This window comes from Ceratotherium simum, chromosome 20, assembly GCF_057802395.1.
Source record: "Ceratotherium simum simum isolate JZ-2026a chromosome 20, ASM5780239v1, whole genome shotgun sequence".
NCBI lineage: Eukaryota > Metazoa > Chordata > Mammalia > Perissodactyla > Rhinocerotidae > Ceratotherium > Ceratotherium simum.
Window position 1 is genome coordinate 5950810 of NC_141919.1, and position 23319 is coordinate 5974128.

Genomic DNA, 23319 nt, shown 5'->3' on the forward strand with positions numbered 1-23319 from the left:
TAGGGAAGAATTTGCTGTGTCCTTAAAGTTAGGATGTTGTCTTTGGCCAGGGGAAGAAATAACTCCCATTACAACAATGATTAGCATTTATCAAGTACATACTGTTTTTCAGGTACTGTTAGAAGTACTTCTCATCAATCAATTTGTTTAATCCTTTTCACCGTCGTAACAACCCTAGGAGGTGGGCAGCATTGTTATCTGTGTTTTACAGAGAGGTGAAAATAACTGGCCCCAGTTTGCACAGAAATTGGCTCCAAAGGCCTTGTTCCTAATCTCCCAGATTGCAGCTGCCTAATCCCTCCAGAACCAGCCAGGAACAAGGAGAGCAAATTAAAGCAGGGACTTTCAAACATTTTTGGACTGCAATCCACAATAAAAACATAAAATTTACACCAACACCTGCTTATAAACCTGAAGCAAAAGTTTCAGGGGACAATACATATCCAAATTACTTGATATTGTCCATCATATTCTAATTTATTATTATTATTTTGAAGCTGATCATAGTCCACTAATTTAATTTCACAGCACATAGCTTAAAAAACTCTGGATTAGGGGAAAAAGCCCAGCCCTACCTGGCTGACCCTGAGCTCCCTATGCTTAAAGCCGATTCTCTCTGAATTTTCCCTTCTGGGACGATTCAATTGCAATGTCTGTGGTGTGCCCAAAGCCCCTTCTATTCCTTCTCCCCGGTCAGAACCGTGTTACGCGCCGGCCCTGACTGCAGGCTTTAGCCCTCCAGAGCTGGGAGCGCTGGAGACGAGTGTGCAAGAGCAGCTGTGTGTCCTGCTTACAGAGAGACAGGCAGGAGTGCCGGGTCACTGCTGTGGGGTTGGTGGCGCGAGTCAGGAAGGCTACAGAGCCCTGCTGGGGAGCAGGAGTCACGGGAGGGGACTCAGACCCACTTAGACTCCTCTGGCCCTGACAGCTCCACACTGTAATGGGGACCCTCGCCCTCAGAAAGTGGTCTGAGAGTCCTGACGCCCTGTGAACACTCCAAACAAACCCGACACTGTGCCGCAGGCATAAGAAACAGGGGCCCTTCAGGCAAGGCCTTTGGCTGTAGAACCACCACCAAACGCCAGGTTCTCCCTACAGCTGCCACCTGTGACCTGCTAGTCAGGCCTCTAAAGCACCTGAAAGGAAGCATCAGCCACAAATTAGGATCTTATACAGACAAGGCAAAGATTCAGGCTGACACAGGGAGAGAGGAAACATCACCTAGTCGAGATTGATTTCAAGGCCTGAAAACATTCAAACTAATCAAAAAGGGTACTACTGCAATTTCTTATAATACATACTTAATATAAAATCTTAAAAAACATAGACACTATTAACTAACTCCTGAACCACATACTATACAATTTTCAAAAGCGATGGCTATTTAACAAAATGTAAGGTGACAACATCATAGACCTCACACACTTAATGAGGACATAATTAGCAGCAAGCTATTCAAACAAACACAAATCTGCTTTTACACTTTCCGTGTTTGTTTTTAACTTTGCTTCATAAAACCACTGATAATTGAGGCTTTTTCAAGTATAGGATTTCTAACATTAAATTACATTTTCTAAGTAATTTTACGAAGAAGAAATGAAAAAGACACATACTACATTGTTTGTCATAAATTCATACACCAAAAAGTAAAACACAATCCAACTAAATTTATCCATGCTTCCCCCTCTCCAACATGAGCTTCAGATGTTTTACTAAATACTTTATAAATATTTTTGTTAAAAAGCATTTGTGTAGATTAGGGAAAAATGATTCATAATGAGTTATCTTTAAAATTACCTCCTGTATATTTCTGTCCCCATTCCCCCTGAAAATCTGGTGCTGTAGTAAACAATAATGCAGTGTACTATTTCAGGGGCCCAAACAATCTGTGATCTTAATTTCCTCAATATCCAAAGATTTCAACTTTCTGCCAATATAAACTAAAGTCTCAAGTGGCCACAAATCACTTCTTAGTAGTTAGGAGGAGGAAAAAATGCAGAGTATAAAGATTAACTAAAACTTTATTATTTACCCCTTTCCCCCAAGCTGCAAGCACTCTTTTTGTCCCTAGCATTAAATTTAGCATTAAATTATACTGTGCACACAGCTACAACAATTTACATTTGCTCAGGAACATATGATCACATTAAAAATAAACAACTTTCTATTTCACAGTTTAATTGGCTCTTAAAATATCTCCCCAAGGGGAAAATAAGAATTTTGTGTTCTTCAAGAAACTGGTATAGGGCTGGCCCCGTGGCTTAGCGGTTAAGTGCGTGCGCTCCGCTGCTGGCAGCCCGGGTTCAGATCCCAGGCGCGCATGACGCACCGCTTCTCCGGCCACGCTGAGGCCGCGTCCCACATACAGCAACTAGAGGATGTGGAACTATGACATACAACTATCTACTGGGGCTTTGGGGGAAAAAAAAAGGTGGAGGATTGGCAATAGATGTTAGCTCAGAGCTGGTCTTCCTCAGCAAAAAGAGGAGGATTAGCGTGGATGTTAGCTCAGGGCTGATCTTCCTCATAAAAAAAAAAGAAAAAGAAACTGGTATATATGAACTGCTAGGTGTTCATTAAACTTTGAGGAAACCTAAAGATAAAGCTGTGGATTTTTTTTTTTCCGATATAATGCAATACAGATTTGCACTTAATCACTGTTCACATAGTGAAGGGATGGAATGGTAGATCCAGAAGCAATCTTTTGTAAGTGTACAGCTGTAGGATATTCTAAAAGGAAAAGAAAACCTGACACTGACAATTGTTTAAAAGAAAAAAGAACCAGAGTCAAGAAAAATGTTGAAGAAGAAGATTTACTCTTAAAAAGAAGAGAGAAGTGTTATACAACACAAAAATGAGACCTAGAGATTTGAAAAACACTCATTTCACTGCTTTAAAAGACAGACAAAAAACGATAGGCAGAGGGAGTCTAGACCATTTAAAACTGAGGCGGCTGTAACAAAAATGGAACACAGTGCAGTGATTTGACCCCATTAAGGAAATGACTGATTAAAGTTAAATTTCACAAGTCTTCATGTCTATAATAATATATTAATTCACAAAATATAAAAAATGCAAAGTCTGGATTTTCCCCTGAGGTTTATCATAAACTATGAAACCTCTGTTTGATGCAGTGACTTTTACAACCTTCTCTGTTGAGCAGCACATGCTGTACAGGTACAGACGTGCTAGGATTTTACTGTGAGAATTATTGTTCTCATCTCAAACTACTGACTCGCCTTTTTACTCATACTTATGTAGTTTCATTTCCATTATAAGACACTTAAGACCTTTCCAGTGGTACATTTTAATCAATATATTACATAAAAAAGAAGCTTGATTTTTGAAATGAATCTTTTTAGTACTGTCGCATGATGGGTTTAATTGAACAGTTGAAGCTTAATATAGTAACTACACTGTACTGTCTAAACTAATTCACAACTGTAGGAAAATGTTTGATTTTTAAAATATAACCAAGATGAGACTGCACAGTTATGAGCAGTAAAATACTAGAAAGTATTGAATGAATAAATAAGATGATTTTTCATCAGTGGCCATGCATTATGTAACAGCTAGATCTTAGGTTAGCATGAGGGAAGCCATCTTAGAAAAAGGAAGCACTATTGTAACTGGGATCCTGACTCACTAGTCTCTGTGAATGCCTTGTACCCTGCACATAGCCTTGATGATTAAGCACCTCTCATTTTTGCAAAATATGTGATCTGCTAGTTCTATGATTCTTGCTTACATATATCTCCCAGCTGTGATAAGGATAGCTTTGTTCTCTGAGTTCCCCAGGAATGTGATGACCTCCAGAGAGAAAAACTCTTGCGTTGGTACCCGTCATGAATGACAGAAGAAAGAGATAATGAGGTGTTGAAGTTCATCACACTGGATGATGGACATCCCAAAATCCCCTCCTTCCCTGCCCATTTCCCCTATATAACTGCCTCAAGATGCTGTATGACTTTGAGATGGTTCTTTAGGACACTAGTCCACCATCTTCCAATTGTGCTGGCCAATTGTATAAATTTTCCTTTCTCAACCACCGACTTGTTTGCAATTGATTGATGCTGGATTGCGGCAGGCAGAATGGGCCTCCCTTTTGCTCAGTTACAATTATTTTGCTCTTAGGAACCTGGAAAAAATTGTCTTCTTTGAGTTGCAAATGTTCTGGTAAATCCAGTCGTTTCTTAGCTTCCTCAGTATCCCCTTGAATTGCTGAAATAAGTGACTGCAGAGAGAACACACCAGGTGAAGATGATCAGAACCCGCTGCTGGACTTTCCGCTGCTCCCGTGCACAGCCTCCTGCAAACCCCAAGGGGGGCAGTGTCTCTAGCACGGGGTAGACGCCTGTAAATGTTCCATCCCTTCTCCAGACTCAAGTAGAAATCAAAAGTACACTCAAAATGGCCCTGATCTTGCAATTTCTTAGAGAAAGGCAACAGCAAAAAGATACATTGCAAACACCAGATGGAAGAAACAAATATTCACTATCAATTCTCTTCAGTATTTACACTTGAGAAAGAAACTCTACAATAGAATAGAAACTCTACAATGGAATTAAAACTGTCACATACACTAAGATACTTGATACTATTCATTTCAAATGTTCTGATTTACTGTTTCTTATACTTTAAGCATTGCAAAGCATCCATTATTCATCACAGTGTTAATTCTTACTTGTTCTTTAAAATATGAAAAGGAAATAAAGATTTCACTAACTTTATACTTTTGGAGAAAGGCAGCCAGCCTGCTGGGTTTGAATCTAGGCTCCGTCGCTTACTATGTGACCCTGAGCAAATTACTGAAACTTTCTGTGCCAACTTGCTCATCTGCAAAATGGGCAACATAATTCCTCATATGGTTGTTGTGAGGATGAAATGAGTGAATTCATGTAAAGCACTTAAAACAGTGCCTGGCACATATTAAATGCTCAAATATTATCTGTCCTGCCATGCTTATTACCAGTAGAAGCAGTAGAGGTAGTTGCAGTAACATTTAAGAAGATCTAAACAAAAACTTAGCTAAAGAATCAAAGTTCGTTTCTGGTCTGAGGTGGCCAACAATGGCCACATTGAGGATGTCCCCACAGAAGTCCTCTTTGAAGGTATGCAAGATGCATTTCCTACAGTACAGAAATGTTAAAAAGATTACCATCAGATTACAGAGCACCTGAAATTTAAAATATATCTTCATGTCTATGGCATGGGGTAATTTAAATGAAACAATCAACCCTCATTAAATTTTTAAAGCCAGTTTAAAATCTAAGAGCAGTTTTTCCTGAATTCTTCCATTGTTCCTGTTCCTGCCCCTGACTTTACATGTAAACATTATAACTGAGTAAGGATGATATTATACCACAAATCTGGTATGATTTGCTGTTTATAGAAAAACTAACATGCACCAAAGTAATTAAGAGTGTTATCAAGGTGAAAACACTGAGCAAAGACACCAAAGATGGAATGAGCAAAGTATTAAGAGATGTTACTACTGAAAGAATTAGTTCTGAGGTGAATCGGGATCCATGTGTCTCTCACACACCATGTTACAGCACCTTTGAGGGGCAGGCAGAGCTGAAGACTGATGTGGGGGCAGAGGAGTCAATGCAGGTTCCTGACCAAGGAACGATGTGACAAATGGGTAAAGGACGTGTTGAAGCAAAATGGTGCAGGAGGCAGAAGATGCTCTGGACTCTGAATGTTAGTACACTCCTATAAAGGATAAATCTGAGTCCAAAAGGCAGAAAAACCACTGAAGAGAGCAACCAAACACAGAAGACAGTTGAGGCTGGACTAGGATGTGGCACTGGAAATGAAGAGGCTTAGACACTTGAGAAACATGTACCTTGAGACTAGAGGTATATTTTGAAGTGTGTGACTTAAGAAAATCTAACATACGAAGTGATCTTTAAAACTGAAGCATCTATTACAAATCAGCTAAGAGTACAGCTAGATCATTTACAGTAATAAAAGCAATAAAGAGAGAATAAGAACAACTTATACTTAATAAGAATGGCCTATTTAAAGGAAATCAAATATGGATCTGAACTCAATAATTGTTTATTCTTTCTTACCTACTATAGCAAGTTCGCCATATACATAAAATGATTCAGACCAAAAAAAGGAAGGAAATATTACATGATACTTTTAGATTAAGATGAGTTTTATCTTCTCTCTTAAAAAGTAAAATAATTTATCCTTCACAAACTTCTTGATTTGTTGGGGGAGGGTCATGATCCCTTGAGGTCATTAAAATGCCATCTCTCCACTTGTCCCTACGTAAAACTTGGCATACAACTTAATGGGATTTATGGATTTTACGAAGCCCATTAGAAAAAAGAACCCTGATTTAGACAATTTAAAAAGCAGAAAATATGGATATTAGAAACAAGACTTTTCTTTATAACATAGCTCTTTTTAAAGCTTTGGTTTTGTTAGATTACTAAATCTACAATCGCTTACAGAAGAGTTGAAATTACATACTACGCTAAATTCAGAGTGTTGAAGAGAAGCAGGGCAGTGCTGGAGTGAGAGCACTGAGTTAAGAATCAAGACTGGGGTTCCACACGTGGTGAACAGCATACCTATCCTCTCTGGGGCTCAGATTTCTCAGCTGTAATTGAGGGGTTTGAGTTAGAAGACATAAGAAGCCCCATGGCTTTGCACTATGAACCAATAAATTTGACTTGCATTCTTTCTTTTCAGCAAAATTTTGAATAAAAAGGAAACTAAGTTATGTAAGACTTCGACCATTATAAAACATTATTGCGAGAAATGGCAAAGACGTCTACTCTCCCTAAATTGATCTACAGATTCAATGCTATCCCAATCAAAATCCTTGCAGGTTTTTTTTTTTTTTTTAATGATAGAAAATGACAAGTGAATCTAAAATTCATGTGGAAATGCAAAAGGCCAAAATTATCCAAGAAAATCTGGAAAACAAAACTGGAGGATTTATACAATCAGATGTCAAGAGCTATTATAAAGCTATGGAAATTAAGACAATGTGGTAACGGCCAGAGGACAGACTAGGAGACCAAGTATGTGTGAGGGTACTTTAGACTCTCACACATACAAAGTCACTTGATTTATGACCAAGGTGCCACTGCAGTGCTGTCAGGAAAGGACGGTATTTTCAATAAATGGGCTGGATCAACATCCATATGGAAAAAAAAATTAATCTTGACCCCATACTCACACCATACTCAAAAATCAATTTGCTGTGGAAAGTAAGACAATTTAGCTTTTAGAAGAAAAGCTAGATGAATATCTTCATGACTTTGAAATAGGCAAAGATTTCTCAAATAGAATACAAAAAGCACTAACTAACCATAAGAGAAAAATGATAAATTGGATTATATTAAAGTTAAGAAGCTCTGCTCTTCAAAACACACCATTCCATTAAGTGAACTAAAAAAAAAAGGCAACACAATGCGAGAAGATATTTGCGATACATAGTTCCAACAAAGGAATCAGATCTGGAATATGTTAAGAACTTCTTTAAGCCATAAGACAGCCATTCTATTGTTTAAATAAGGGGAAAATACTTGAACAAGCACATCATAGATGTCTGTTATTGGCAGACAAAAACTCGGAAAAGTATGAACCTCCTACCAATGGAAAATTGAGTTTCTCCTAACTATAGAAGGACTTGCAAGGCATTGGAACTTAACTGGCTCTATAGTAGCAGTTCTGTTATCTGAGTAGCTAATAAGGAGAAATTAGTCATGGGATAGCCTCCCCTCCCCTTCATTTCCTCCCTCTTTCTACAGAAAAATAGTGTGTGTTCTTTCATCAGTTCTTTTCCTTGTCTACTCCAATAAATAATTCTCACATCCTTAATACTCAAAAATAAGAGAAACATTGAGCATAAGGGTAAGTAGTTCTGGGCCATTTCTATTGCTTATACCACTAGCACTTAGCCCTGTGGTTTTCCAGCTGTGACACAGTTCAATTCTACAAACTCCTCAAAGAAGCTGAAATTTAGAGCAACTATAACTCTATTTTTGCCTCACACTTGAGCTAATCAAAACATTCAGCCATATCTGGCAGATTAAGCACTTAAACTGTGTGGGTCCTGTGAAAAGAGCAGAAGAGTATTACCCTCAAAGTGATTTAAAAGAGAAAAAAAAATCACCCTGCAATTTTATCAGAAAGCACCATCCATGTAGTAAGCAGTTCTATCTTAACAGGGTGACCAAGTAATTAAAAGGTTAATGAACTACACTAACTGTGGCAAGGTCAATTTTATGAAACAGGATCTTAAATACTTCACTTTTATCTCCAGTAAAGGTAAATACATGGGCAGTTATAAAAATTAATATTATTGTCACTTTGGTTTGTAACTCCACTTTTTCTTTTCTACATGATTTAAAGGATAAATGCATAAAAATTATAAATGTGTTATTGTTACAAAATGCATAAAAATGTAATTTGTAAATGTTTGTATATATTAAAGTTGTTGAAAATTCAAATTATATTTTTTATAACATTAGGATGTTAAACGCAATCCCCATCGTAACCACAAAGAAAACATCTATAAAAAATACACAAAAGGAAAACATTTCTGGGACCAGACAAAAGGCAGGCAGTGGCCTTCAGGCCCCTTCTTGGCCACAGCACGGGGGCGGGGCCGCGGCGGGGGCGGGGCCGCGGCTACGGAACCCGAGAGGACGCCGAGGCATTGGCCGAGGGGGAGCGCGCAGGCCGGCGGGCTGGGTGAGCTGGGCACCGTTCCACGCCGGCCGCTGTCGCCGCGCTCCCGCCCACAGCCGCACTTACTTCCACTGTCGCCGTTGTTCCGGGACAGAGACGCCGCCTCTAGTCGCCGACAGCTTCGGTTGGGCAGCGGCGTGAGGGACTCGCCGCGGCGTGTCGTCTGTCCCCCGGCCCTTTGTGCGGCCGGCCGAGCTCCCGCGTGGCCCCCGCTGGTCGGGGCCGGGCACCCCCTCGACGGCCGCCCCCGCGCCCCGAGGAGGCGGCGTCCTGAGGCACCTGCCGAGCTCCCGCCGGCCGAGCGGAGCGGGGCTTCGGCGGCGCTGCCGGCAGCGGGCGTCCCCGCAGGTGAGCGCGGGGGGCGCGGAGCCCCACCCCGGGCCGGGCCACGTGGGGGCGGGGCCCTCGGCCGGGGGCTCGGGCGGGTCGTGGGGCTGCGGCAGCGGCGACCCCTGCCCTCCGCCCGGCTCCCGCTCCCGAGGCGGGGGACCGCTGGGCGGGCTGAGGGAGCCCGTCCCTGCCCGCGGCTGCGACCCCCCGGGACCGGGCTTGAGGGGTGGTGAGGGCGCGAGACGGGGGGTGAGTTTCTTCTTCAGTTTCGGTAGAATTGGCCGGTGAACCCGTCTGAGCCTGGGGCTTTCTGTTTTGGAAGGTTATATTGATTCAATTTCTTTAATAGACATAGGCTTATTCAAATAGTCGATTTCTTTTTGTGTGAGTTTTGGCAGACTGTGTCTTTCAAGGAATTGGTCCATTTCATCTAGGTTATCAAATTTGTGGGCATAGAGTTGTTCATAGCGTTCCTTTATTATCCTTTTAATTTCCATGGGATCTGTCTGTAGTGATGTCCTCTGTCATTTCTGAGTTAGCTTAGCTCTAGGCTTATCGATTTTACTGATCTTTTCAAAGACCCAGTTTTTGATTTTGTTGATTTTCTGTATTGATTTCCTGTTTTAATTGCATTGATTTCTGTTCTAATTTTTATTATTTCTTTTTTTCTGCTTCTTGGATTTAATTTGCTCTTTTTTTCGCTAGATTCCTAAGGTGGAAGCTTAGATTATTGATTTTAGATCTTCGTTTCTAATATGTGCATTCAGTGCTCTAAATTTCCTCTAGATACTGTTGTCACTGCATTTGACAAATTTTGATAAATTGTTTTCATGTTTATTTACTGTAGTTCAAAATATTTTAAAATTTATTTTGAGATGTCTTTTTGGACACGTGTTATTTAGAAGTGTGTTGTTTAATCTCCAAGTATTTGGGGATTTTCCAGCTATCTTTTTGTTATCGATTTCTAGTTTAATTCTTTTGTGGTCTGATAGTAGAAGTTGTATCATTTCCATTCTTTTAAATTTGTTAAGGTGTGTTTTATGGCCCCCAGTGTGGTCTGTCTTGGTGAATGTTCCATGTGAGCTTGAGAAGATGTGTATTCTGCTGTTGTTGGATGGAGTCGTCTTTAAGTGTCCATTATATCCAGTGGATTGATGGGGTTGTTGAGTTCAGCTATGTTCTAATTGACTTTCTGCCTGCTGGATCTGTCCATTTGTGATAGAGTGTTCAAGTCTCCAACTATAAGAGTGGGTTCATGTATTTCTTTTTACAGTTCTGTCAGTTTTTGCCTCACGTACTTTGATGCTTGGTTGTTAGGTGCATACACGTAATGGATTGTTATGTCTTCTTGGAGAATTGGCCCCTTTATCATTATGTAATGTTTCTCTATCCCTTATAGCTTCCCTTGCTCTCAAGTTTGCTCTGTTTGAAATTAATACAATTATTCCTGCTTTCTTTGGATTAATGTTAGCATAGTTTATCTTTCTCTGTTCATTTACTTTTAATCTGTATGTGTCTTTTTATTTAAAGTGGGTTTCTTCTAGTCAACATATAGTTGGGTCTTGTTTTTTTGATCCATTCTGATGATCTCTGGATTTTACTTCCTACATTTAGATCATTGACCTTCAGAGCAATTACTGATATAGTTGGATTATTATCTGTTGTATTTGTTACTGTTTTCTATTTGTTACCCCTTGTTCTTTGTTCCTGTTTTTGTCTTTCACTATTTTTCTGCCTTTTTAGATTTTGAATGAGCATTTTATATGATTCCATTTTTTTCTTCTGTTGTAGCATATGAGTTATACTTCTTTTTTAGTGATTTTCCTAGGGTTTGCAATATACATTTACTGTGAATGCAAGTCTGTTTTCAAAAAACACTGTACTGCTTCACAGGTGGTGCCAGGCCTTTATAGTAACAAAATGCCCCTAATTCCTCCCTACCATCTCTTCTATCATTGCTGTTTTGTGTTTCACTTATATATAACATATATATACAGTTGTTTGGTTTTCAGTCATTAGAGCCAACCTGTGCATAAAACACCGGTACAATGCTTCAGTTGCATGACAAAATGTAAATGTTAACAGCACAAACAAAAGCAAATGCATTATTGACAGAAGGTGAGTTGTACACAGGGAAAGGAAAGGCAGAGAAGCTATGGGGACACAAACAGTCTCGTGCATAGAGAAAATCATGAGATTAGTGTGAAAGTTGATAAAATGAGAAATAAATAATGATTGCTGATATCTCTTGAGAGCTTCTGTGTGTTGGACATGAAAGGCTGCAAATGCATTATTATTTGCATCATCATGAGCAACCCCATGAGATAGGTGTTATCCATTTACTGGGTTACAGGTGAGGAAAGAGAGGCACAGGAAGGGTATGCAAATTACTCAGGGATGCAGAGCTGAGAAACTGAAGAACAAGGATGCCAAGCCAGGTGGTCCATCTCCAGAACCAGTGCTTTAGCCACTGTGCTGCCACTTCCCTCATCACTAAAGGGAGCGAATTTACAAGATGTTAGAAGAGAGAAGCAGCAAATTGATGACATGAATATGATGTACTAGAAAGAAGGAGAGAGGAAAAGCAGTGGGAGTGGGAGTTTATCCTCCTCCTTATGTTAGGTGGTAAAGATGTTGTCTAAATGGATCTGTCGTGATGCAGCAGGATCAGCATAAAGTTTAGGATTATGGCGTAACATGAAAGTAGTGAAAAACTGTCTCTGGAGAGGGGAACTGGGGTGAGAAAGGTTGAATTTCAGTATTATTCAAGTTGCTATCACGTTCATGTATTTTCATAAAAAATAAAAGAATATTTCTATTTATTTAGAAATAGCTTCAACTGTGAAAGTGTATCAGAACATGAAATTCAAAATCATCTTTATATGTCTCACACATTCATTAAATGTTTGCCATATCAGGATTATTTTTATCTTGAACACCTTTAAAAAAAAAATGTTGGGGGGGGTCCGGCCCCATGGCTCAGCGGTTAAGGACACGTGCTCCGCTGCTGGCGGCCCAGGTTCGGAACCCCGGGTGCGTCGCTTCTCTGGCCATGCTGAGGCCGCGTCCCACATACAGCAACTAGAAGGATGTGCAACTATGACGTACAACTACCTACCGGGGCTCTGGGGGGAAGAAAAAAAAGGAGGAGGACTGGCAATAGATGTTAGCTCGGAGCCGGTCTTCCCCAGCAAAAAGAGGAGGATTAGCATGGATGTTAGCTCAGGGCTGATCTTTCTCACACACACACAAAAAGAAACAACTCAAATACAAAAATAAAAAAGAATTTTTTAAAAAAATGTCGGGGCCGGCCTGGTGGCATAGCAGTTAAGTGCACGCTCCACTTCAGCGGCCCGGGGTTCGTAGGTTCAGATCCCGGGCGCACACCGACACACCGCTTGTCAAGCCATGCTGTGGTGGCGTCCCATATAGAGTAGAGAAAGATAGGCACAAATGTTAGCCCAGGGCCAATCTTCCTCAGCAAAAAGAGGAGGATTGGCATCAGATGTTAGCTCAGGGCTGATCTTCCTCACAAAAAAAAAAAAAAAGTCAAGAAGTATGAATTTTACAATGTACCCCTGCTAATATTGCAGGCATGGCAGAGACTGGGTGCAGGACTGTTGTAAGCAAACTGCATTCCAGCCCTGCTTCTGAGAGGCAGTTCTGACTGCAGAGGGCAGGCGATTCTCTGAGCCAGGGAGCAGGAGCTCTGATCTCTGGACTGTGATACACAACTTAGAGGAAGGTGGCAGGTGCCTGGAGGAGTCCAGCAGCCTCTGTGTGATGGCACTCTGTGTTCTTACAGGGCTCATCTCATCAGTGTGGCACTAGGCTCAGTGCTGTGCATTGTTAGCTTCAGTTATCATATTTTTCCATGTGTTTACATCATAAAAGTCAGCACTTTTGTGCTCCCTGTAAAATGAGGATCTCCTATTTGAATTGCTAGTGAAGGCAGTCAAAGCACTATTGCTTCAGGAATTCATTAAGCATATATATATGCTTTATCCCCATCCATCATCTGTGGATCTATTATCTATCTGTCTATCATCTCCTTACCTACCTACCTATATTACTCTGCTCAGGCTGCTCCAACAAATTACCATAGATCGGGAGGCTTAAACAACAGACTTTTATTTCTCACAGTTCTGGAGACTGGGAAGTCCAAGATCAAGGCAGATTCAGTTCCTGGTGAGGTCCCTTTTTCTGGCTTACAGACGGCCACCTCCTTGCTGTGTCCTCATGTGGTAGAGAGAGAAAGCTCTGATGTTTCTTCCTCTTCTTATAATAGCACTAATCCCATCATGGCAGCTCCGCTCTCATGACCTCTTCTAAACCAAATCACCTCCAAATACCATCACGTTGGGGGTTAGGGCTTCAACCTATGAATTTGGGAGGACACAAAAATTCAGTCCATAACTCACTCACTCTGTCTATACATATATCATCTATCTGACTGTCTATCTATCCTTATGTATAGAACAATAAGAACATGGTTATAAGTCACTTCCCTACATTATTTTATTTTGTCCTTCCAAAACTCTTGAAAGGTAAACAGGCCACAAGCACCTTGAAGCACCAAGTTCACTGAGACACTTGAAGGTTGAGTCAACTGTTTGTGATCTCACAACCAACAATTGGAATTGAACCCACATCTTCTCTGTCCTCTCCTCTCTCCCTCCCACTTGTAACTCTGTTCCAGCCACATGAGTCTACTGACTGCTGTCTGAGGACACCAGGCATCCTTCCTCTGAGCCTTTGCAGTGATTATTCCCGTGATCTGGAATGCTTTTCCCTCAGACATCTGACTCAGTCACCTCCCGCCAGACTGTCAAGTCCCCCCTTCCCAGTGAGGCTTGTTCTGTCCACTGTTTAACTTGGAAGCCCTGCTTCTCTCTGCCCACAGTCTCCATCCTCCATCTGCTGCTTTATTCTCCATAGCATTTGTTACTGGCTGACCTACCGGATCATGTACCTATGCTTGTTGTTTCTTTTCTCCCCTCCAACTAGGATGGAGGGTCCACAAAGTCAGGAATTTTGCCTTTGTCAAACCATGCTGTGGCGGCGTCTAGTGTAGACCCAGCAGAACTGTAGGGTCAGCCAGAACTGGGTGCAACTGTAACTCATGTGATTTGATATTTTAGTGGTTTAGATTAGAGCCAGGCCAGTTACTAAAGAGGATCTTTTCTGATATTTTTCAGCAGCATGATAAATCCTAAGTGAACTTAAATTTTCAATAGTTACAGAGCAGGCCTGAGCTCTTTCTTCCTTTGTTTCTCCAGATGCAAGAACCCGGATGCCAAATCCGTCCTCTCTGGGTGAAGTGGGACTGTGTGCGGACGACTAGCCTAAGTCTAAATTAAATACAAAGATGCACAAAAAGACATTTAAACATTTTAAAAACTGAAATCATAAATTGTTGTTTCCTGTCCCACATCAGGGATTATCCAGCCTCCAGGGAGGTCAGGGTGGTGGGAGAGGAGAGAGCAGCATAGAGGGAAGAGGCAGGGTGAGCCACCCCGTCTCTCCCTCCTCTGGACCTTCCTTCCTCCTGGAGTGTTCCCCTTCACACTCAACACCCACGTCAGGGGTCAGCACGTGCCATCATCGAGTGTGGCTGCCTCCACGTCCCAGTCACTGGGACACAGGACATTTGCATAGTTAAGTCTGGCTCAGCACATCACCACTCAGATATGTCAATTCTTCCTCCACAGGTGAGTAAAGACACATAAGCAGAGGCAGATTAACAAGAGCAAGTTGGTATACATACACATAATCTGGGAAAGATAAGGGCCCATTGAGGCAAATGGGTAGGGGGAGGGGAAGTCCCTAGATGCAGTGGGCATCTTCCAGTTCCCAGACTAGAGAAAACTGGCCCAGAGCTTGAGTCAGCCTAGTTAACAATCAGGGATGGCACGGTTGATGCTACATATAGCTCTCTTCTGTTCTCCACACCGGAGCTTCTCGAGCCTGGTGTCGTTCTGACCTGGGCTCCTGTGCACCTCACCCTCCAACACACACCCCCCACACATATACACATGCATACACCCTGCACACACGTACACACCCCATTCTACACATATACACACACAAACAACACACACAGCCCTGAGTGGTGGTCCTCTTGCTGCTGTAGGAAGAGGGCAGGTTCAGTTTCACTTAAAGGGGCTGAGTCCCTTTCCAGTGGAGCGAAGTCCATTCCTGGTTACACACAGTTTGCAGAGGAAGATCTGCTCCTTATTTGTTGAGACTCGTGATAGAAGAAAGAAGTGGGTTGGTGGCTCCTCTGAAGCCCTGGCAGGTGATGAGGGTGCCCCAGAGGCAAAGCTACCACTTGCTGAGCCCTGAGCAAAGGCCCAGCTGCTCTGACCAAAAGCAGAGGGGAACCTTCTGGTACTTTGACTGAGAGTAGGGGTTTCTCTCTAAAAATGTATGGTGCTGTCCCCCATTCCCTCACCTGTGCTCTGGGTAGATGGGCTCCAAGTGTTATGATGGCAGGTGGTGACACAGGGCCTTCCCATCACAGGTGAGATGATGTTCCCTCTGACTGCACCCCCTGGGTTTTGGCCAGGTGGGCTCCAGGTTCACTGATGGAAAGCGGGAATACCAAGTTCTCCAATAATGAAAATGATGTTCCCCCCTCCTATCATACCACCTGGATTCTGACAGGTGGGCCTCAGGTGCTTGGAGTGAAGGTGGAACTAGGAGTGCGTGTAAACACAGGCATGCCCCTCCTACTGCAGCCGCCATGCTGTGACCAGATGGATCCCAGGTTGTCTGCCCAAAAGAAGACCAGAAGTGGCACTGGGTGCCCCTGCAGCCATGCCCAAAAGTTGAGTGCACTGAATACCTGTGAATGAGTGGGGCCTGGAGCAGACACACTGACCCCAAAGCTCCCACCATCCAAAGGGGCTGCAGGTTCCAGAAACACAAGTGGGCCTGGAGTTGTTGGCAACCAGTGAGCTACTGTCCCTTGTGCCAGGCATCCTGGTGGCAACTCCAAAGCCAGTAGTAGTAGATGTGCCAGTGGGTAGAACACCTGGGATGTCACCAAAAGTCAGCTGGCTTTTGACAGTGGTGCCAAATGCAGAACCTGGTGATGTCAAATCTGCTAAACCTGGTTGCGTTATGCTGCCTCTGGGTGGCTGAGCTGCAGGAGAGGTTAGAGCCACAGCTTGTGCTGGGGCTGCCAGTTTTCCCAACAGGAAAGAGTCGTTAGGCTGCTGCCCATCACAGGCCCCAAATGTGGGCTGACAGGAGATTCTTGGGTTAAAGAGAAGGTTAGAAATTGTGGCCCTCTGCTGGCTGACTGTGCAGGTAAACAGATGGAGATGTGGGCCAAGGCAGTGCTGCCACTGGGTGGTGTGTTCTCAGAACCAGGAAGCGCCATGTAAAATGGGAAGTGGTTCTCCTTGGATACTGGGGGAGACTGGAAGATGACACCCTGGGAAGGAGGCGTGGGATCCATGGCATCGGTGTTAAAGGCAGGCTTGGAGTTTGCAGAGGTGCTGCCTGCTGGAGCGTAGGGGACTGCAGGAGCCACGAGGGGTGGGCTGGTGAGAACAGGAGCACTGGGGAGAGAGGCTGTCTGCTGCTGCCCATCGGGGGTCCCACATCTGGGCTGAGGGGTGGTTTGCAGGCCAAAGGGATAGTTAATAATTGGGGTAGGGACGGGGACCATCAATGAAGATGGGCTGGTGGAGACTGGTACCTTTGCAGTGCGCCTCTGCTCCACAGTGCAGTGAACTTGGGAAAATGGGAGAGATCTCACACTGGAGCCTGGGGAGACCTGAAAATGCCAGCCTGGGAAGGGGGAGTCGTGTCCATGTCAATGACACCAGGCTCTAAAGTGGGCTGGGAGGTCAGACCTGCAGGTGCTCTGGCTGTGATGGTGGAAGTGATGACCACAGAAGGGATGGGTGGCCGGTGAAAGCAAGGTTCCTGATGGAAGGGACTGGAAGAGGGGTGGGTAAGAGAAAAGAAGGGGGAGAATCTGCACACATGGGTGTCGGGGGTTCTTTTTGGTGGGAGGGAGACTGGAAGGAGAAGGTCAAGGTGCTAGGAGAAATAGGAGATGCTGTAGCTCTGACTGCATGAAAAGGGCCTCCATTCTCATTGAGTGGAATTCCCAGAACAGGACTAGGTCTAAAAGAATCAGCAGGAACAGCAGGAGAAGGACAGTGTGGGACTGTGTATCTTGTTTCCTGATCAGTATTTGGTGTCGGGGAAGGTGGAGGGGCAGACAGGTGAGGGGGCTGGCGACAGGTTGACCAAGTTGGTGGGAAGAGCAGGGACCTGTGAAGAGTGAGTGTCTGGGGGCAGGGAGTCTGCAGGCTTCAGCCCAATCCTGCGGGTCCCTCTGTGGTGGAGGTCACGTCTTGGTGCAGTCCAGACCTGAAGCTGGGGAGCTGGGCTTTAGTGCCCACACCCCACAGTCACTGCCTGATGGTCCTCCCACGGGGAGGGTGGGGAAGCAGAGCAACGGTGAGAAGGGTCCGAGGGGGTCTGGGTGGAGCGCCCACTTTGTCCACTGTCAACATCGAACCTCCTGTGCTGTGGTCAGAATTGGACAACACAGAAGTGCAATTAGCTAAAGAGTGTAGTGAGGACCAACCTTGCAGAAGTCACTGGACTGGAAGTTGCCCGAGGGCAGAAACTCCGTCTGTTTTGTTCACTGCTGAATCCTCAGTTCTTACACGCGTGCCTGGCACATCTTAGGGACTTTGTACGTTGGATGAATGAATGAGAGAGACTCACAGAGCGGGGGACAGCAGCATCTTCATGTGCTGTGCTTCCAAAAGAATTTTTAAGAGTTCAGGAAGTGTGAGTAAGACACTCTTGATGTTTCCTGGAGTCATGGAAACGTGAAATGTTGGATGCTTCTTCCCAGGTAGAACTTCTCTCCGGGAATTGGAGGTTTGTGAGCAGCAGGGTTTTCTTGGAGCCCTATACCTTCTCCTGGCCCCACCGACATCTTTCTTCTCATGTTGAAAACGTGACCTTTCGTGTGGTCCTGTGCAGGGACTGGATTCTTTATTGCAGATCATGGTAGCCACCAGTAAGTAGAAGTGGTAACATCAGATGGAATGAGATCAGAGTGTGCTGCACACAGACACAGGTTAAACACACATTGATTAGCAAGCAGGCACAAAGCAGCTCACACAGCTCATTCTGTGAGCTCAGTGAAGCCCCAGCTCTCTGAGCCTGTGTTCAGAGGCAGAGATGCAGTAACAGTGTAGAGGTTGGATTTAGTTAATTTTATGTGCATCATGCAGCTAGAATCCTCTAACCAGTGGCTGGATATGGGACCATTTAGGGAAAAAGCCTCACACCATTCCTAAAGGGAAGGGGCCACTGGACCTGCAGCCTGTTCATGGAAGGGTGGGGGTGTCTCTGTTGCAGTGAATCCACTTCTCTTGATTATCAAGTATGGACATGATCAGATTTGTGCTTTGGAAAATATGGTCTGGCTGCTGTGTGGGGAATGAACTAGAAGGAGGTCAGAGTGCATGAGGATAGACAGGTTGGGAGACTGCTACAGTTTTTCTTCTTAAAATTTGTATTGCATTTATTACTATTGCAACTTAGCAAACCCTTGATATTATTTCCCTTTTATGTTGAAAGAACATTTTTTGAGCACCTAGAATGTGCCAGGCAATGGCATAGATATTGCTGGGGCCCAGGGCAGGCCTCCCCACAATATCCCACAATAGCATGTTGATTCTTTTGAATGAAAGTTACTTGAGAAGCAAAAAGGGCATTCTGACCCCCCTGTCTCTGTCCCCTGAAAGCAAGAAATAAACCTCCCATGTGAAAGGCGCTCTCCCTGCATGCTTGTCACCAGAGCTGGGGAGTTCAGGGCCGAGAAGCCTATGTAGACAAACCTTGCTAAGTTACTACCTAAAGCCTAAACTCTGCTTAAATTCGTCACTGGTTGTGTACCTCAAACCTGAGCTCTTTGTCCGGTCATTCTTCAAAAATTTATTGTTTCTTTGTGTAAAAGATAGGTATACTGCCTCCTTTGTTCACTCTCCTAGCGTCATTTTTCTATGATCTCCAATATGTATGTATTAAACTGATTTTTCTCCTATTAATCTGGTCTTGTGTCAGTTTTATTATTAGTCCAGCCATAAGAACACAAGAAGCATAGAAGGGGGAACGTCCCCCTCCCTGACAGTATTTTCACACATATTATTTCATTCACCTTCATAGTGACGTGAGGTACACAGAACACATGTAATTATTTATATATATTTTTACTTCTGAAGAGGCCGCTGCAGTTTTCCAGGCAAAAGATGTTGGTACTTTGATGGTGGCGGTGAAGGTAGAGAAAGAATGGCAGATGGACGTGAGAGGTACCGTGAACAGAACATGGGGGATCTGGTGGAAATGGGGACTGAGGCCAGAAGCCTCCACCTCTGTCCCCACTACAACCCACCCCACGTCTGAAAGGCGGCTGGCACAGCCCTTCTTGGGACACCTCCCAACACCAGGAAACTCCGTTTGTGGAGCAGTGGATGGAAGGTGTGGACGTAGAGTACTTGAGTGCAAGTCCCACCATGACCGCCTGCGGCTAGGGCTGGGGATGGCTCACTGACGCTCTCCTGGGTTTAGTTCTGGGTATTTAAGCCCTGGGAGGGGGGTCGTTAACCCCTGCTAGGCTCACCTGGTGGTGACATGTCAATCAGCAGGAGGCCCTGTGTCCTGTGAACCCTTCTCCAGGTCAGGACTGTCGAGACAGGGTACTTTCCCTCCAGGTCCTTGGCCCGGGTCTGCAAAGGGCGAGGAGTGGCCCCCCCACCCTGTGCAGTCCTCCAGGGACAGGCAGTGCTCCTGTACTGGAGAGTACGAGAAGTGCTTCCCAGACCTGCAGGGAGGACAGAGGGAGGCATCTCCAGGGTTTGGGGAGGACCTCAGAGAGCAGGGCCCTTGCTGGCCTCTGTGTGTAAATTTGGGAGAAGTATCCCTTCTGGATGGACACATTTAAAAAGTGTGACTGCAGCAGTGGGATATGCAGCTCTGGAGCAGAAGTCACTTTTGTGCAGAGAAACGTTGCCGCCTCCCCCGACAGGTGCCTTCTGGCCAGGGCAGAGGCTTGGAGCCGAGTGGGGGCTGGTTGACGCCCCTCACACTCTGCATGCCCATTCTCGGTGGTACACTTTTCTCCCTGTTTTCCACCTCTGGGATGGCCACCCCACTTATGGGAAAAGTGGGGGCAGCTGGGACCTGCTCCCTGTTTTGGGCGGGGTCACAGGTGCACTCAGGTGTCATTCTGGCCCTTGGGGAGGACTCAGTACCTTTAAGTACCTGTGCCCCAGGGAAACCGGAGGCCTTGTATAACCCCAGATCTGCTGATAGAGGGCCTCTCCTGAAGAGTTCTGTGTTTCATCTTTGCCAGATACTTCTGTAAACCCTGGGCATTCAGGCAGTGATTATAGGAGCTGGCTTTAAGGCTCTCAGCTCTTCCTGGCAATTCAAGCAAAAATGCCAGGAGATGTGCCAGTGTCCCACGTGGGAGCAAGGTGGTGGCGAGGAAGCGTGGAGGAAGGTGGGGCGAGGGAAAGCGGGGAGGAAGGTGTAGGGGTGGAGGCTGGGAAGAAGGGGGGGGTGGAATCTGGGAGGAAGGCAGGGAGGGGAGACGGTGGAAGCTGGAAGGTCACTTCCAGTGCCCAGGGGGAGGAGGAACAGGTTCTCTCAGAGTTGCTCTGGGGGTGTTTGCTCACAGGTAACAGGCCAGGAAGCTGGTTAAACACCCCCGTTCCCTCCCTGGGAGCTTATCAGGTACCCATATGACAGCCAGACCGGCTTAGGCAGAGGTCAAACTCCCCCCACACCTCTCCGGATGACACTGATCTCGGGGGAGCCGGGACCTCCCAGTGGTGCACCTGCACCTTCACGTGTGGGATCCTGGGAAGTCAGCAGGGGCTCCGCCCGCCCCCTCTCCTCTGCTGGAGGCTGTAATTTACAGGATGGATTGTTCTCTCTACCTGACTGCAGGGGCTTCTGAGTGTATCTCCAAATATCTCCGGGGGCAGTTGACTTGGAAGGATGACCCAGCCAGCTGCAGAGAACCTGCTCCTTAGCACCAACCCGGACCCGCGGGTGGGAAGGCAACACGGGGTCAGGCACAGCTGTGGAGGAAACTGCATTACAGCTGCACCTGAGTGATGAGAAATATGGGACGCGGTGGATGAGAGGGTCCCCACTGAAGGTGAAGGCTGCGAGGCTGTGGCTGCTTTCTGTTTGACAGATGATGTTGCAAATACAAGTGTGCTGATTTATGTGTATTTAATGTTGAGTTTTATGAGTGTGGGAGGGTTTTTTGGGAAATTATTGCATCATAGACATGCTCCTGTCCAATGTCCTCATTTTACTGATGGGGAAACTGAGGCTTAGAGAGAGTAGCTGATGCCCTGGGATTTCATAGCCAGGGAGCTGTGAAACTAGGTTCCCCGTCAGTATCCAGGAGAGAGTGTGTGGGCACGTAGAGACATAAGTGAGGGGCCATGGGCAAGCCGTTGCGCTCCCTGTGCCTTAGTTTCCCCATCTTATTAAAAAAGGAGGAAGTGTTAGGGTTCCATCTATCAGATACCAGCTCTCATGTCCCACAATCCTTGATTCCCTCGTGTACACATGTTCTGGCTTTTATATTTTCCATTTTTCTAAAACACAACTATTGGATTGTTTCCTTATCATCAAATCCTGCCAACTAGTATTACTTCCATTTGCACATCCTTAAAAACAAAAGGATAATTCCTTGGTCGAATTCAAAATGATCCATTATATAACAAGAAAGAAAGTTAAAACTTGCCATGTGCCCAGTTAAGTATGAAAATATCAATTAAGGAGAAAACAGCTAATATTTGGATTCCTTTTCATGAAATGGCAATGTAAATAGTTTGCCTTATAGTCTTCAAGTTAGCATTATGTTAAGAACAGTGTAAAGTGTGGCACACACAGTTTACCTAAATAAGTGGGTAATATACACACCCTCTAGGAATTAATAAAATATTCAAGCAAAATGCATGTAGTCAGTGCATGGAAAGAGTTTCAAATGCAAGGCCGTCCTCAGGCGCTCTCATTTCGTTTCACCTCGTGTTTTCTGGCGTTATCGAGTCATGACTATCCACGGCATTCTTTTGTAACTTAATCCCAGTGTGAAGGTCTCCAGAGGAGATTCTGTTGGTTTCCTTGCCAACCCATTTCCTGATTGTAACAGTTTTGCCCATTAGAGGGTCTTCTTTGTGTCCACCCGCCTCAATTTCTCCCCTGCAGGAGCATCTGGGCTCGCAGGGCAGCCCAGGCCAATTCTGTGTGGCTCAGCCCAGGGCCGGTGCTCAGGCTGTTCAAGACCATGGAGCATCCTTGGAGTTACATTTAGCCCCAGGCCTCAGGTGCTGTGGAACCAGCTCAGATTTCTGGTAAACCGTGGTAGGAAGGTCAGTGCGAGACCCCTGAGGACAGGGAGCAGGGGCCATGCTGGTGCGAGGGCAGGCAGGGGCTAAGGGTGAGGTGTAGACCCCTGACTGAGCATTCAGCTGAATCTACATGAGCCCAGGAAGGAGCCACCCTGTGACCTCAGGGAAGCCTGTTCCCTCTCTGCGGTCTGTCACCTGTGGAAAGAGAAGGTTGGACTCGAGATTTTCGAAGACTTCCTCCACTGTGGTCTGAGTCGATTTTGTGTGGGCAGGAATGGCCATTTGGCTAAAATCCATCTCTTATCTGTTATCTCTTGGTTTCTCGCGCTGTGTCTGTGAGAGATCCGATATTGTCAGTCGCGAGACAAAGGGACTGTGTGGAGACGCAGTAGGTGAACACGTCAACGCGCAGACCGGCGTGTGTGAAGCCCGGGGACGCAGCGGTGAACACAGACCACAGGCCCGGCGTGTAAAGACCAGGAGGATATGTGTGTGTGTGCTTAGAGCACCTCCCGCAGGCCACACCGGAAACTGCCCGGAAATGCCTATGGGGCCGAGGGTGGGAGACTGACGTGCCAAGGCAGGGCCTTTGGACTTGATGAGTTTTGTGCCGTGTGAATGTGTTTGTATTAATAGAAACAGACTAGTGTTAAGGAGAAGGGAAGGGCCATGTACCCCTGTCTTCTCTTTAATGTCATCTGTGTCTCGTCGGTGGAGGCGGCGCTGGGGGAGGGACGGCAGCCTGTGATGACCGAGAGCGGCCACCTGGTGGCAGTGGTGCACTTTGGCTCAGGGCAGCCTGTATCCGTTTGAAGGAACTCCCCACTGCGGATTTCGGGGCCCCTCCTCCTAGGTT

At 45.2% G+C, this 23319-nt stretch overlaps 1 long non-coding RNA gene across 1 annotated transcript in view; it reads left to right on the top strand.

Moving 5' to 3' along the window:
- Positions 1-8699: 8699 nt before the first annotated feature.
- LOC147914335 (uncharacterized) overlaps positions 8700-23319 on the top strand; it is a 152195-nt gene continuing 137575 nt past the window's right edge. Inside the window, exon 1 of the long non-coding RNA XR_015555342.1 lies at positions 8700-9066. This is a non-coding gene — a long non-coding RNA (uncharacterized LOC147914335). The remainder of the gene's footprint in view (positions 9067-23319) is intronic.